This window comes from Panthera tigris, chromosome A1 (assembly GCF_018350195.1).
Source record: "Panthera tigris isolate Pti1 chromosome A1, P.tigris_Pti1_mat1.1, whole genome shotgun sequence".
NCBI lineage: Eukaryota > Metazoa > Chordata > Mammalia > Carnivora > Felidae > Panthera > Panthera tigris.
In genome coordinates, this window is record NC_056660.1 from 223,285,756 (window position 1) to 223,303,057 (window position 17,302).

Sequence of the window (17,302 nt, forward strand, 5' to 3'; positions counted from 1 at the left end):
CTGACCTTATCCGTATAATAAAATGTCATCCTGTCACAGAAGCTTGCAAACATTCCAAAACAAGCTCATTAGCAAATAATGATGCCAAAAGAGTAACTTTTTTAATGTCAGTAAATACATTTTACAGCCTTCGTATAATTTGTGAAAAGCACTGTAATTATCAGAGTTCTACCTTTCTCTGTAGAGAAAGAAAAAAATCTGTAAAAACTTTAAAAGTTATATTTAAAACATAAAGCGAATCAATGATTCTTCTTTCTCCCAGTATGAAAGATTTCCTAATGAGATTCTAAACCTTAAGTGACCGATTTACATGACTCTGCCTGTTGATATATAATGAGAATGAAAAGGTGATAAAAATTTCAGTAATATAACCTCCGATTAAAATCCTGAGCGTGTCTCCAGATTACCTTGGAGATACTGCTCCTTAAGCAAATCTACACACACACACACACACACACACACACACACACACACCCCAAAACAAAACAAGCAACAGGAATGTTGAATGATAAAAATTACCATTGTCCAATTGCCATTTTCTGTACTGTCTATACAGAATAAATACCACTGGCATCTATTCTGTGTAGTGTTGGCTCTAAAATGTGTCTTGGCCACATTGATGTGAAAGTGCTGACATGTATTGGAGCAACAGTCCAGTTTAACAAGTTTCCTGAATACCCACTTTTGGTATCCAGTTTAAGTTGTGGGTAAGTAGAAATTGACATTTTAAAGAGACTGTCTTTATTAAGGTAGACAGGTAAATATAATCGTAAAATAAAATGATGCAATACCTATTTGAAGTCTTCGTAACTGAAGCAATGCTTTAGCAATATTTGAGAATTATTTGCTATGAATTAACTAGAGATAAAGACTGGAGAAAACAATTCCATAAATAGAAACTGCACGATATAGGCAAGAAGGCATGGAACAATATAGTACCTGCAAGGGAGAAAAAAAATGACCTTTTTTAAAATGTTGATTTGTTTTTGTGAGAGAGAGAGAGAGAGAGAGAGACAGGATGTGAGTGGGGTGGGGCAGAGAGAGAGGAAGACACAGAATCTGAAGCAGGCTCCAGGCTCTGAGCTGTCAGCACAGAGCCAGATGCGGAACTTGAACTGTGAACCATGAGATCATGACCTGAGCTGAAGTCCGAAGCTTAACTGACTGAGCCACCTAGACGCCCTGAAAAAAATGATTTTTTAAGGTCATATATTTGAAGGATTTTTATCAATCTACTTAGATTATGTAATATGGCCATTATTTCATTTCATATGTTTTAGGGGTTAATACAATTTTTCTTCAGTTTGTGAAGAGTGAAAAATAAAAGCCCATACCAGAGAGAGTAATTTTTATAAAGATAATAGGGAACATTGAGTATATCTGCCAAATAATACACCATTTGGTCCTTCATCTTTTTTTTCCTAATATACAGTGCTATAAGCCCCTTTGAAATACATCATATATTTGGATGCATGCTAGACGGTATATTTGGCATTATTTTAACTTTATAACAGATTTCCCTAGGACATAATAAAAATAGATGAACTGCATAAAGTTTCTAGGTTAAAATGTGATAGGATTAGAAAAAAAAAACCCTTATATAATAATAGTTTTAGTGTGCTTTAACAGCCACAGTGGCCCTAAGCAGAGGTAGATGATTATGACTTACTGAAAATTTCTAAGTGGCTCAACTCTCTCTCCCACTTTCTGACAACTTCCCTGTACCCTGTGGTCTAAGATTCTAGACATTCTAAAATCTCCTAAGGGAACTAAAAGAAGAGAAAATATTAACAAATGATAATTACTTGTTATTTTCACTGAATGAAACGAAAATCAAAACAGAATCTGTGAAATCTAATGTGGCGTGTCTTATGGAAGATATAGATTATGAAGATTTGTTTTCACATTTGTAACTTTTCAAGGAGAAATAGTATAAATATAGATGGCTGCTAAACAATCAGCTTAAGATAACTATACTAAAAACCTGTAGTCATCAAAACAGTATGTCACTGGCACAAAAATAGACACACAGATCAATGGAACAGAGTCAAGAGCTCAGAAAAAAAACCTCACATGAACATTAATATTTGAGCCAAGAATACTTAATGACAAAAAGAAAGTCTCCTCAATGAAAGGCACTAAGAAAACTGCATAATCACATATAGAAGAATGGAATTGGATCCCTATCATAAACCACTAATGAAAATTAACTTGAAATGGACTAACAACTTAAACATAAGACATGAAACCATAAAACTCCTAGAGGAATAAATAGGGGAAATTTCCTTGACATTGGTCTTGGCAATAATTTTTTGAATATGAAACAAAGAGCAAAGGCACCAAAAGCAAAACTAAATAAGTGACTACATTAAACTAAAAAGCATCATCTGCACAGCAAAAGAGACAACAAAATGAAAAGACAACCTACAGAATGGGAGAAAATATGTGCAAATCATATGTCTGATAATAGGCTAATAATATCCAAAATATAAAATAAAGTACCACAACTCAATAGCAAACAGCTAACATTCAGATTTAAAAATGAGCAGAATAACTGAAAAGACATTTCTCAATAGAAGACAGAAAATGACTAACAGGTACATGAAAAGATGCTCAGCATCACTGCAGGAAAATCCAAATCAAAACCACAGTGAGATATCTAGCACCTCATACCTGTTAAAATGACTATCACCAAAAAAAAAAAAAAAAAAAAAAGAAAAAAAAAGGAGAGACAAGCGTTGGTGATGATAAGGAATACAGGAAAACCTTGTGCACTGTTGGAAGGAATGCAAACTAGTCAGTCATTATGGAAAACAGTATGGAGATTCCTCAAAAAATTAAAAATGTTATTATTAGTAATTCCACCATTGGGTGTATATTCAAAGGAAATTAAGTCAGGATGTTGAAGACATATCCACATTCCCATGTTTACTGCAGCATTTTTCACAATAGCCAACAGAGGGAAACACCCTGAGTGATTATCTATGGATGCACAGATAGAGAACATATACACGATGGAATATTATTTATCAACGAGAAAGAAGGAAATCTTGCCATTTGTGACAACAGAGATGGACTTTGATGGCATTACCCGAAGTGAAAGGACTCAGACAGAGAAAGGCAAATACTGTATAATATTACTTATATGTGGAATCTGTAAAAGCCACAGTCCTAGAAAGAGAGTAGAATGATGGGTGCCAGGGTCTAACTGGTGGAGTAAAATGAGACAATGTTGCTCAAGGGGAGCAAACTTCTTGTTGTAAGAGGAATAAGTTCTGGGGATCTAGTGCACAAGGGGGTGATTATAGTTAACAATATTGTATTATGTATTTGAAAGTGGCTAACAGCAGGCCCTAAATGTTCCCATCACGAAAAATAAATAATTATGTCAGGTAATCAAGGTGTTAAGTAACCTACTGTAGTAGTCATTTCACAATACATAAATGTATCTTTTCAACACAAGGTACCCAACAAAGAACACAGCATTTTGTATCAATTACATCTCCATAAAGCTATAAGGAATTTTATAAAATTCTCTCATCATCTCACCATTTTACTAAACTTAACAATTACCCCCATATTAGTGGATATTGATAGGCATCCCATATGGCCATTTTTGTTATTATTTTCTAATAGGATTGAGCCAAATGTAAAGTGTATGTTAGGTTCTCCCTGTGCAAAAGTACCTCACCATTGTAAACATAAAATTAGATCTTTATCTAACTAACTTGGCTACAAAATTGACTTTTCTTCAAGTTACTGAGTGTAAGAGATGTGTTAATCCACAACTGCACTAGTATAATTTTAAGGCCTATTTGCTAATGCAAAAAATCAGATCTTGTTAAGAGAAAGAAATATTTGCATAAAGAAAGAAATCAATTTTCCAATAAAGAAGTTAAGATCCCTCAAAAATATAGAGAAAACCATAAAATTTCTTGTCAATAAAACTCTGGTGCTCTCTGTATCTTGTTGTTTGCACCAATGTCTCAACATCAGTTTTTGCTGGCTCATGATATATACGTGACAATGTAACAGGGTGCTAAGTACAGACTGACCATTATTCTTCACCAATGGAGAAAAGATAGTAAATAAGGTGAAATATAAAGAACATGTACTAGGGATACTCTGGATAATTCATTTTTCAAACATGTATTATTTTGTTTGTTACAAACACAAATTTCCCTTTACCTATAGATGTTCTTATTCAATTTCTGTTGTCTTTTTTTTAACTTACATTTTAAGAAATTTAATCCTGGAACTTGATTTTATATCATCATTGGAATTTCAATGAATACTGTTTTCTATGCTTTACTGTCCAGTAATTCTATGATGTAACTCAAACTGATAATCAACATGTTTATTTTTAATTACATATCCAAATAATGAGAAAATGTCCCCTTAGGTGTTACTGAGCGTAAATATTTTTTTTAATTATTACCTAAAAGATACTCAAAAGGGATATTATTCTTAAACATTGAGATCTTAACTGTACAGCCAAATTTATTTTCTGTAAAATTATGAAAAATCTATTCATGCTATAGATTCTATCCTGCCATAAAATTGTCTTTCCTTGATATTCAAATTGTGATAGCAAAGAAGTCTAGTAATCAACATTTTAAGAGTTAATTCACCCAGTAAACACCTGGTCCATGGAGAAAAGTAGAATAGAATTAGTTAGATTCTCAAATTATGAGCAAATTAAAGTCAGGCCTGAACCTTCTACATTTTTTCATGGTCCAGAAAAGGCACCTCAAGCTGGAGAACAGAGATTTCTATGGCTTAAGAGGAGGCTATGGATCAATGAGTTATACAATAATCTCAAAAGACAGTGATAAATCTATGCTCTTTGCAGCAATTGGTTTTACTTTGAAATTAAAAGCATAGTTAAATTTTGTATAAAGAAATTGTATATAAAGGAAAAGCTTATCATGAAGATATACTTGTTGCAAGCATAAATTATCAAAAAGCATTGTGAAAACCAACTAGCGTGTTTCCATCCCATTGCACCTTCGAGTGTTTCTTGAGAACTGGGTGGTGTGAATACGTACACCGTTATGACAGGCAAGACACGACCTAACCTGGGTTACCTCAAAATACCACAGACCTTTGACAGAAACTTGTTTCCTCACAGCTCTGAAGGCTAGACGAACTATATCAAGTTTCCAAAATGGTTATTTCTGGTAAGGCCTCTCTTTCAGGTTTGTAGATAGCTGCTTTCTCACCATGTTCTCATATGGCAGGGAGAGAGGGAAAATGGGGGTGGGACAGAAAGAGATAGAATGAGAGACAAGAGAGAGAGAAAGAGAGAGCCTGAGCTCTGGTGTCTCTTCTTATAAAGCACTAATCCCATCATGAAGCTCTTGCTCTCACGACCCTATCTAAACCTACTTCTATTTCAAAAGCCCCGTCTCCAAATGTTATCATATGAGGTTTAGGGCCTTGACGTAGCAATTTGGGTGGGGGGACAGGTAAATCTATTAAAGTTAAACAAATTAGCTTTCTTAATTTTCACAGTAATCCAAAATGTGGGGAAAATTATTTTTCCAACTTTATAGGTCAAAAGAGTGAGGTAGAGAAGTGTTCAAATGGGCAGTCACAGAAAGTAGGAAAGTTGTATGAGAACTCAGGAAGTCATGTTTCAAGGGTCTGTGCTCACATCACATCACCATATTACCATTTAAATGGCCCACACACTATGGGGCGCCTGGGTGGCTTGGTCAGTTAAGCCTCCAACTTCGGCTCAGGTCATGATCTCATGGTTTGTGGGTTCAAGCCCTGCGCCTGGCTCTGTGCTGACAACTCAGAGACTGGAGCCTGCTTCAGATTCTGTGTCTCCCTCTCTCTGCCCCTCCCTAGTTTGTGCTCTCTGTCTGTCAAAAATAAATAAATGTTAAAAAAAAAATTAAACGGCCCACACACTATTAACATAGAATTAAAACAGCACATATTGTGAAACTTACAAAGTTTATGTATTAATTCGGATGCTATGTTCCTAAATATGGGTCTGTAATTGAAACACCAAGTTAAGAAGTTGCTTTTAACTCTACATTTTGGACTAAACGTATAATTTTGATGGATATAAGTACAAGTAAGCTTTGCAAACCACCTATATCAGTATCTTTTAGATTGAACATATTAAGAGCTACAGTTAGTAAAGATTCGATTTTAAAATAATTAAATACAAAATAAATTCATTTAATAATCCAGGGTAAATAAAAATATTTAAACCATCTGAACTGGTTTCACTTCCAGGTGCATACGGTACCTGATCAGTGCTTCTGTCTATAAATTTGTAAAACAAAACAAAATGGATGAAATAAAATAAATTATCTGTATGAAAGCTAGAGAGTCCTGCTGAAGCAGAAAGAGACTTGAGTCCAGTGACTCATTCAAAGATGACAAAGACTTTCAAAGATGTGAGCTCGGCTCTGTAACCACTTTTTCCTGGGGACATTTGCTAATTTTGAGTGCAAGCACGAGGTTGAACACACTGTTACCCACTACAGAGGACTGCCTTGAGAATGAGGGCACCATTAGAGGACCCAAAATAGCTTCTGATAGACCCCTGGGGCCTCAAACACATTGCCCCTCAGGAAGTTTGCTTACCATTGGATCCATGTGCAGCAGGAAACTAAAAATGAATATGCAAAGGCTAGGGAAAAAAATGTGGGTTTTTACAGTCTTGTGAAATAAAAGACTAGAGTTTAAGACGCCACAACATAGAGAAACCCTGCAGTTGTATATTAGGCTCTTAGATGAAACAGAGAAGTACTAATGGTGAATAAGAGCCAACCCTCATTAAGGCTATAACTCAGTCTCCATCCAACACAATCCCTGATTGTCTTTGTCGGCTTAAGCTGTAATAAAAGAAAATACCACAGATTAGATGACTTAAATTTAATTTCTCATGATTTTTGGACCCACAAAGTGCAAGTTTTCATAGGACTCAGTTTTTGGTGAGATCTCACTTCCTAGTTTGCAATAGCTGCTTTCTCCCTGTGCCCTTACTTGGGAGAGAGGGAAGAGAAAGACAGACAGATAGTCAGGCAAACACACACACACACCCACATGCACACAGAAAGAGAAAATATCAAGAGGAGGAGGAGAAGAAGATCTCTGCTGTCTTCTTATTTATTTATTTTTTTAAATTTTTTTATGTTTATTTTTTTTTTGAGAGAGACAGAACATGAGTGGGGGAAGAGCAGAGACAGAGAGAGAGAGAGAGAGAGAGAGAGAGAGAGAGAAAGAGAATCTGAAGCAGGCTCCAGGCTCTGAACTGTCAGCACAGAGCCCGATGTGGGGCTCGAACCCACGAACTGTGCGATCATGACCTGAGCTGAAGTCGGAGGCTCAACCGACAGAGCCACCCAGCTGCCCCATGTCTTCTTTTTTAATAAAGACACTGGTTCTATGGGATAGAGCTCCCTTATTAACACTTCATTTAATATTGACCATCTCCTTGTATCTCTAGCTTTGGTGAATCACATGGGAAGTTAGGGCTTCAACATATGAATTTTGTGAGGACGCAATTCACGCTATAGCGCTGACTGCCTTAAAATGATCTCAGAATAATTAATTCTATTATAACATCATCATTTTTAGCCCAATACTATTTTTCTTTCAAATAGATATATATGTTGACTAGTTTTCAATCCACACTTACTATGCAGGTTAGAAAACATAATAACATGGCCGAAGATGAAGGAGGGGGATAAAAACCTGATTATGAAAAGAAACCCCCACACACTCCAGATATAAGAGTTAGCTAAAACAAACTTTGTGGGATGCAACATTCCAAGATGGTTCCCAATGTCCCTGCCCCTGGTTTATACAACCTTCTCCCACTTACTCATTGAAACACCAACCTAGGTACAGCTGCAAAGAGATTCTGCAGATGTAACTAATGAAGATATTGAGATTATTCTTGCTGAGACTGATTCAATCAAGCGAGGCCTCGCACAAGGTTCCTCATGCAAAATGGCTTTGAAGGATGACAGAGATTCTCTGTGTGAGGTAAATTCTCTGTGGCTGACTTAGAAGATAGAGGGAGCCATGTAGCAAGAAATTTGAGCAGGTGCCTAAGTTATCATGATTAAATATTGGGGTGGAATGAAATATATATGTGGGAGGAAATCCTGCTATTTGCAACATATGCATAAACATGGAGGACGTTACACTCCATGAAATAAGCAAGACACAGGAACACAAATACCACCTGATTCACTTATATGTGGACTCTAAAACACTCAGTGCATAGATGCAGAGAGTAGAATGATGGTTTCCAGAGGCAGTGAGAGGGGGAAACGGATAGATATCAGTCAGAGGGTATCAAAGTTCAGTTACGCAAGATGAATAAGATCTAGAGATTTAATGTACTGCAACATTACTAGAGTTAACAATCCCATATCATGTGCTTGAAATTTGCTAAGGGGGTAGATTTTGAGTGTTCTTGCCATGTAAAGAAAAAAGAAAGAAAATAGTAACTATGTGAAGTGATGCTTATATTAATCAGCCTGATTGTGGTGATCATTTCTTAACGCATACATGTATCAAAACGTCAAGGTGTACATGTAAATATGCACAATCCCTATTTGTGGATCATACATCAAGAAAACTGAAAAAGTTGCCGGTATAAATATTCAAATTGAGATATTCTCTCTCTCAGTCTGTTTGTTTTGGCTTTTCCTAATAACAACAACAAATATGCCACTAAAACTGCATGTAGATATTTGGGATTTTATCCTACTGCAAAATAAAATAATAGGCTATAACGAAGAATTTGTTAAACAAGGTAATAAAAACAATGAGACAGAAGCAAGCTAAAATTTCTAATTAATTTTTTAATGTTTATTTATTTATTTTGAGAGAGAGAGTGAGAGAGAGAATACCAAGCAGGTTCCACACAGTCAGTGTGGAGGCCAATGCAAGGCTTGAACTCACAAATGGTGAGATGACGACCGGAGCCAAAATCAAGAGGTAGACGCTTAACCAGCTGAGCCACCCAGGCCCCCTATAATTAATTTAATTACCCATTAAGAACTAAAAGTTTAGTAGCCTAAATAAGATATTTAACATGTGAATATGTGACTATACAGGTGGAAAGAAGATGCAGAGATTAATATGTCATAATTACAAAACAAAATGGCATACTGGCAATTACATTTAATCTGTCACAAGAAATATCAGACATAAGAAAGGACGTAGGTTCTATCTGGAGTATATAGATGCTATCATCATGAAGGTGACAAAAATATTCCATATGTATATAGACAACTATAGAGATGTAACCTTAGTTTTTATATTTGATGTCACTGAATTTTCATTTCTCCCTATCAAGGTCTAAATCATATTTGTAAGAAAGACACATTATTTGGAAGCAATACTAAGTTTATTGGAAACAAAACCAAAGATTTATATCTTCTCATATTGAAGGAAAAAGGCAATTTTACACATCTCATCAACTTTTTGGGTTTGGATGGCCTTTGCCTTTATCTCTTAAAAGTGTTTTGAGACACTTATATGTTTATAAGATGAGATATATACAACAAAGTTATTGGTCAAAATGGTAAATTCCTGATGGAGAAAATAATTGAGATTCTGGTGTGCATTACTATTCCTTCTCACAATCAGTTGAAATGTTTAATTTATTAAGAGGGTGTGTATGAAAAAAATGATATTAAAATGCCTTTGGATATAAACTAAAAGTTCTTGAAAGGACATGTGTCCATGTTGTTATGTTGGGTGAGCTTTGAACTTCTTTATTAAAAACTTCACATCTCACAAACAAAAGAAAATATAAAAACAGAGATAAGACCAACATGATGGGCAAACATAGTAATTAGCAAATTATCAAGGCCACACCTGTCATAGTGTTGTATGTGCTTATGTATTAAACAACACATAGCATTATGATGTATGAACAATATGAGAGTTTACTAAACCATTAAGTTTAGTAAACGAATTTATGGTTTCATAACTTTTTATTAGTTTTGTCTCCATTGTAAATATTTAGACAACTTCGATACATTTGTACATCTCTTTTGAATATGGAACATAGAAAATTGATTTATTTGACCAATATTTAATTGATAATGCATTTACTAGATGTAGAAAATATTTAACTGCTTACTAACACTACCTGTATAAGGAAATAGGTGCAGAGAAATTAACAAGTGAGTAAATAGAAGACTCTTTTTAAAGAGTTATTTTCACAGGAAATATCACATTTGAAGAAAAATTAAAACCAGATTTTAACACCCAACTGTTGTCACTAGGCGATAAAAAAGCACAAAAAGCAATGATTGTGCATGCCAAGACATACGACTTCCTAAGATATAATTCTCTCCTGAGAATAGAATTTGATGAATTCTTAATTTATTTCGGAAAACCCCTTTAAGTTTGAGATATTGAACAATTAGAAAATTTAGTTCCTCAAGTAATGTTCTTTACTAGGTGGGCTAGAGAGCTCGCAAGAGAAAATAGGGGAAGACTTACAAAATGTACTTACAAAGATTCCTGAGAGGAAAAGAGTTCATGAAGTACGAAAAGTTTGACATCTCGCTCACAAGATAAACTGAGGAGCATAAAACATTTTAAGAGTTTGAGCAAACAACCATTCTAACTGAGCAGCGCCAAGCCTGAAGGGGTTAAGAATGCTTCGCTGAAAAAAGCCAGGGAATCTATACAGGTTTCTCCCGCTATTGGCAAGGAGAGCATTCCTGTGAAAGTTTTCAGACACTGAAATGGCATAAAGCAAAAACACAATTACCTTTCATTCACAGGGAAAATATTTTGAGCATTTCCATACCCAAAAACTAACCTCTTTTAGGCTTTTCTTGCCAATGGATGCACAAAATACATCTAGATTTTAAAGCCCAGGGGCCCACAGGCACAGTTCAAAACTCTGGCAGCTTGAACGGGAATGTTGAATGTGGTTCCCGGAGACGGCGCTGGGGGGCGCCACTCGCACTGCTCAGGCTGTACCCTGGCTCTATAAGGCCTCGGGGCAAGACCAACCCTGGGCACGATTTCTGCTTTTTTGCCTCTTTGAAGAAAAGCAAAAATCCCTGTTTGAATTTCTTTCAGTGAGCGACAAGTCACTCATATAGGCCTTCTGTGAAAGTGAAGTGGCTTAACACGAACTTCTGAATGAGGGGGGTACTTGCATACAGAAAGGGCAGAGGCAGAGAAATTATTTATTGCTTACAGCTTAAAACCTAGTTGGCTTTTTTTGTGATCAGCTGTCTTGAGCCCTTTGATTTTCTAACCTTGAGGCATTTACAATCTTAGGATTTTGGCTAGCTTACAGAGACCATCATGGCATTACAGCTACATCAGTCTAATGACCTCCTTGTTTAATTAGTTGCTAATAAAAAAATACAATACATTTAAATAGATTCCCTGAAAACATGAATAAAAAATTATATCAGAGAGACCCCACATAGATATTTCAAGAAAACTCATTTTGAAAAATAATTAACTCAGTTGGAGAAAACATTTTGAAAAGCCAATAGGTATGAGACTAAATATATCTTATTTTGCTAATGAGGTATATTTGCTCATTAAGTCCCAAGAATTAAATTTATATATACATTCTGGTTTAAGATTTATTCTTTCCCATCAGGGCCTCTTTTGGTCCTCAAGTGTGTGTCTTAGATTATTTAGAAGATATACATAAAATAAAGACTGTGGTACATGTGATTTATACACAAATTGCCTCAATGTTGACAGCTAATTTTTCATGCTGGATTTTTGTCTCATATTTATTATTAATTTTTGTTTTTCTCTCAAAGGGCAGAGATTATTTTTAATAAGACACAAAATAATATTTTTTTAAAAAATATAAGCCTTTAAGTTTGTGCTATATATATGTCTCTCTAGAGTATTTGGAAATAGTCAGGACATTTAACTACTAATCATATAAAATAGCACTTGAAAATATTGTAAATAAGCACTTAATATTGTATACAGAAAATTTTCTACCTAAAATTTTCTACACACTTATCTTACAAAAGTTACAAAACTATATAATTACAGAAATATGCCTATTACATTTTACGGTAAGGGAAACTTAGATTTAAAGTTTAAATTTAAAAAAATTTAAAAAAGTTAAAAAAAGTTTTTTTTAAAAAAGTTAACACTGCTGCTACAACAAATGAATAGGACCATTTGTAAATATGCATGTATGTTTAAAAACATGTGTTTTAGTCACATCAGAAAAGTGTAGAAGCATAAAGCATGGGGTGAAGTAAATCTCCAGGAAATGCAATTTTAAGATAAAATATACATGTCTCTCAGTGTTTTTTTTCGTTAGTCTAGGCATGGCTGATCACCCGTCATAAACAGGTGAAGATGTCACTGGTGTCCAAATTTCACATGGCAATTTTTTTTTTGAATTTTTTTTAATGTTTATTTATTTATGAGAGAGAAAGAGAGACAGAGTGTGAGCAGGGGCGGGGGAGTGGCAGAGAGAGGGAGACACAGAACTTGAACTGGGGTCCGGGCTCTGCATCGTCAGCACCGAGCCTGACACGAGGCTAGAACTCATGAGCCGTGAGATCATGACCTGAGGATCGTGACCTGAGGTGAAGTAGGGTGCTTAACCAACTGAGCTACCCAGGCGCCCCTGGATATGGCAAAATTTTAAGGCAAGGGAAACGAAAGGCAGAGAGAGCTATCACTCTAGAATACGTGTTGGAAACTAGACCAAAAACTTAATCTAAAAATGAGTGAAATCTCCCATAGTCATTGAGTGCTTAGTAAACTGTCACTGTATTAAGCATGTTGTCGTTCTCTCCAGTGAAACGGCTACAGAGTTTGCAAACCATCTGATACAGTCAGCTAGAAAACTTGGCTGGTGGGGCATCTGGGTGGCTCAGTCGGTTAAGCGTCTGACTTTGGCTTAGGTCATGATCTCACCGTTCATGAGTTTGAGCCCTGAGTAAGGCTCTGTGCTGACAGCCTGCATCGGATTCTGTCTACATCTCTGTTTGCCCATCCCCCACTTGCACTCTGTCTCTCTCTCTCAAATATAAATAAACATTTTTAAAAAATTTAAAAGAAGGTAAAGAAAACTTGGCTGGAAACTATAAAACGCCAACTAAATTGGCGTATTTTCAGAACTAAAAAGATAGATGTGCAACAGCATCTCCATTAAAGCTTAATGAGAGAGAGACCTTATGAACAAGTGCAAAGGAAAATTAAAACTCAATTTCTGGTTGAATTAAAATTACCAGCTCTTCACCCTTCTAACCAATGGGAAATACTTCTGGTAGAATGTGACATCATCAGGAGACAGCTATCGTTCTTTTATAACCATACCTGACATAGATAAAAATATTATATGTGCAAAGAAGATAGAAAATGTGACCAATATCAAGAGAAAAGCTATGTAACATATCACCCACATATAATACAAATCTTGGAATTAGTAGACAAAAATTATTAGATTTTTTAGCAGTTCAAAATATGGAAAATGGGTTTTGTAGAAGTAATCATTAAGAATTTCAATAGAGAAATGAAATCTACAAAACTGAATTGAGGACTAAAACATAAAACTTAACTTCAGACAAAGTTAAGAATCAGGGTATGGCTTTAATAGCCATACCCTAGAACACAAAATGATGGGCCTTAAAGATAGGTTAATAGGAAATATCCAAAGTGAAGCACAGATAGAAAGACAAAAGAGAAGAAAAATGGAAACAGAGCAGGGTAAGAAGTATCTTTGGCATGTTAAGAAGTCTTAGCCTACATATAAATGGCATCCCAGAAGTAGCAGGACCCAGTACATGGGCAAGCGTAAGAGTCAAAAGAGTAACAATTGAGAATTTTACAAAAGTGAAGAAAAACAGTAATCCACAAACACAAGAAACGCAGCAGATGAATACAACAGGAAAACTCCAACCAAGATAAATATAAATAGAACCATACCTCTGCACATAAAATAAAACCAAATCAAACAAAACCAACACTAGTCACTACCAAAGGCAAAGGGAAAAGAAAACCCTAAAAGTAAGCAGACTGACAACTCCTGTTTCAACTTAGAAAGAAATAAGAGAATTTTGCTCCGGATTTAACAACGAGAAAAGCAGGATAACCTAGAAAGCACAGCACTTAAACGCCATATTGGGCCTTCAGATGCAGAGAATCCTAGACACATTCAAGTCCAGAAAGTTAAAAAAAGGAATGGAAAGGCATATGCTTGCTTTCATTTTTGGCTAAACAGCCGGTGGAAGAGAGAGAAGCCAGAGACTGAAGAAAAGCTGGCTAACTTCCTATACAATTATAATGGTCAAGAGTGTTCTGGCAGGAAGTTTCAGAATCCTAAGAACCCTTAGATGTAAATAAAATGTATGCCAGTTTCCAGCTCACAGGCTCACCACGTGCTCTGGTGGAAGTTTGTGGCAAGGCCTGCAGAACTGACGGGGTAGGGCTGAGGCTGGGCCTGCACGTCCTTCTGAAGATTGCACGGAACCGAAGAACCGAGAGACACTTGCAGAAAGAGCCAGCGGCCGGAGGAGTCACGAAAGAAGAGCCACAGCCGAGCACAGGCAGAGGGGGCGTGAAGAGGGCTGAAGGAAAAAGGGGAGCGAAGGAAAACCCCTGTGAGACGCTCGGGATGCAGTTCTCCGAGGCTGACGGAAGGGAATCGGAGCCGAGAGACATCTTGAGGAGCTGAACCCTGAGGGCCCGATGGAAAAGCAAAGAGAAGTCCCAGATGATACCGAAAGGTGACAGCCAGGCTGTCAACTTCTTTGCCTCACGGATGCTGGCCTTCACATTTCAGTTGCCTTAGGACCCCTGAACTTTGATCTCTGCTTCCTCCCCACCTCTTTGTTCACAAGTTCTATGTGTCTCACCAACACTTCAGAAAATGGCGCCCAAGGAAGAATCCATTTTGAAAGAGGTGCTCAATAGGAGTGCTTCCCTCCTCTCAGGGACTGCAGCCCTGTACTGTTAACTGTTGAATACAGATCAATTTTTCAGATTCATAGCTGTGGATAGTGGGAGGGTATGTGCAGAATCGGCTTCTCTAGCATGGTCACGATTGGAAAACTCCATTTGTTTTAAAGTATATTTATAAAATACACGTGTGTTATTTCTTCTGTTTACTGGGATTTTTATTTCATTTTGTATATTCTCGAAATTGAAGTTTAAATCACTGATTTTAAGCCATTTTTTTCTTTTTTTGGTTACTTCTAACATATGCATTTAAGGTTATTTATTGCCCAGTAAGCATTATTTTGTTTTTGTCTTTCAAGGTTTGTATGTCATAGCCTCATTGTTCTTTGCCAACTATTTTATGACTTCCATTTGATTAATTATTTAACCCATGCATAGCTTAAAATTATATGTTTAAATTTTCTTGCAAGCGTTTTAAAAGTATTTGTTGTGTTTGTAGATAAATGATATAGATAGACGATAGATATATAGATAGATGATAGATATAGATGTATCATACACACACATATACTCATCTCTAGCTTTTGCATTATGATCAGAGAACATCGTCTTAGGAACTTCAGCCTTTTAAAATCTATTAATCAGCAAACTAAAATAGAGGAACATTTCTTCAACTTGAAAGGATTTCCCTAAAGAAACAAACAAATATAACATCCCACTCATCATCACACTTTATGTTGAGAAACACAATATCTTCCCCTAATGGAAATAGAGAAAAGCAAGAATAGCTACTTTCATGGTTTGAATTCATTATTGTGCTAATAATAGGACGTCTTACACAATACAGTAGGGCATACAAATAAATAAAGGTCATAACAATTAAAGATGGATGACACTACATTGCCTTTGTATACACTATATATTTTGCATCATTGCATGCACAGGTATTTCTAAGGAACATAAAAGAAAATTGAAATAATTTGAAGGAAAATTTAGCAAAATTACATAGTATAAGAGCAATATAAAAACCTGCTGTACTTTGTCAAAGATTAATTAATAATATAGTTGTGAGTTCATTTCTGAGTTTCCTATTCTGCTCCTTTGATCTATGTGTCCATTTTTGTGCCAGTACCATACTGGTTAGATCACTACAGCTTTGTAAAATAACTTGGAACTGTGATGCTTCCACCTTTTTTTTTACTTGTTTTGTTTTGTTTTTTGTTTGTTTGTTTGTTTTTTAAGGTTGCTTTGGTTACTCGGGATCTTTTGTGATTCCATACAAATTTTAGGATTGTTGGTTCTAGCTTTGTGAAAAATGCCGGTGGTATTTTGATAGGGATTTCATTAAATGTGTACAATGCTTTGGGTAGTATAGACATTTTAACAAATATTTGTTCTTCTGATCCATGATGACGTGGTTGAAGCTAGAGAATATTATGCTAGGCAAAATAAGTCAGTCAGAGAAAGACAAATACCATATGATTTCACACATATGTGGAACTTAAGAAACAAATAAAGGGAGGGTGGGGAAGAGAGGCAAACCAAGAAACGGACTCATAACTGTAGAGAACAAGTTGATGGTTACCAGAGGGGAGGGGGATGGGGGGAAGGGTTAAATAAATGATGGTGAGTATGGAGTGCACTTGTGATAAGCACCAGGTGTTTTATGGAAGTATTGAATCACTAAATTGTCCACTTGAAACAAATATAACACTTTGTTAACAGGATTTAAATAATATTTTTTAACTGGGGAGTATTTTTATAAGCAAGGTGCATCTCAATAGCATAAAAATTGACCAAAAATTACTAAACAGGTGACACAATTGGATAATATATTTACACCATATATAGTTAGCAAAGGGATTGTATCTTGAATGTGTCTTGATCTGGATGTGTATACACATAATTCATTAAACTGTATGCTTATAATTTTACATTTTGCTTTGTGTATAGTTGGATGTTGTTTCAATAAAATAATAGGAATATAAACACACTGCAGAAAATTGACAAAGTCAAATGTGAATCTTTGAAAGATTAATAAAATATATTAATCATTAGAGAAAACAGATCATTAATTTAAAAAAAGTAGGTACCAATATTGGTAATTATTAATAAAAAAAAAAAGTGGTCATCACTACATATTTTACAGACAGCCAAAACAAAAAAGAACAAAAAAAAAAAAGAGGGGGGATGTTATGCTCAACTTTACATAAATAAATTAAAAATTTGAGCAAAGAGAGCACAGTCCCCCCATATTACAATGTACCCATTTTATAGAAAAATAAACAGGCAATGTGAAACGTTAATACTTATGCAAAAAAGTAAAATTCATTACTAAAAAGCTACTAATAAAGAAATCTCAAGGAAAAGATTGATTCTCATGTGAAGTCTTTCAAATATT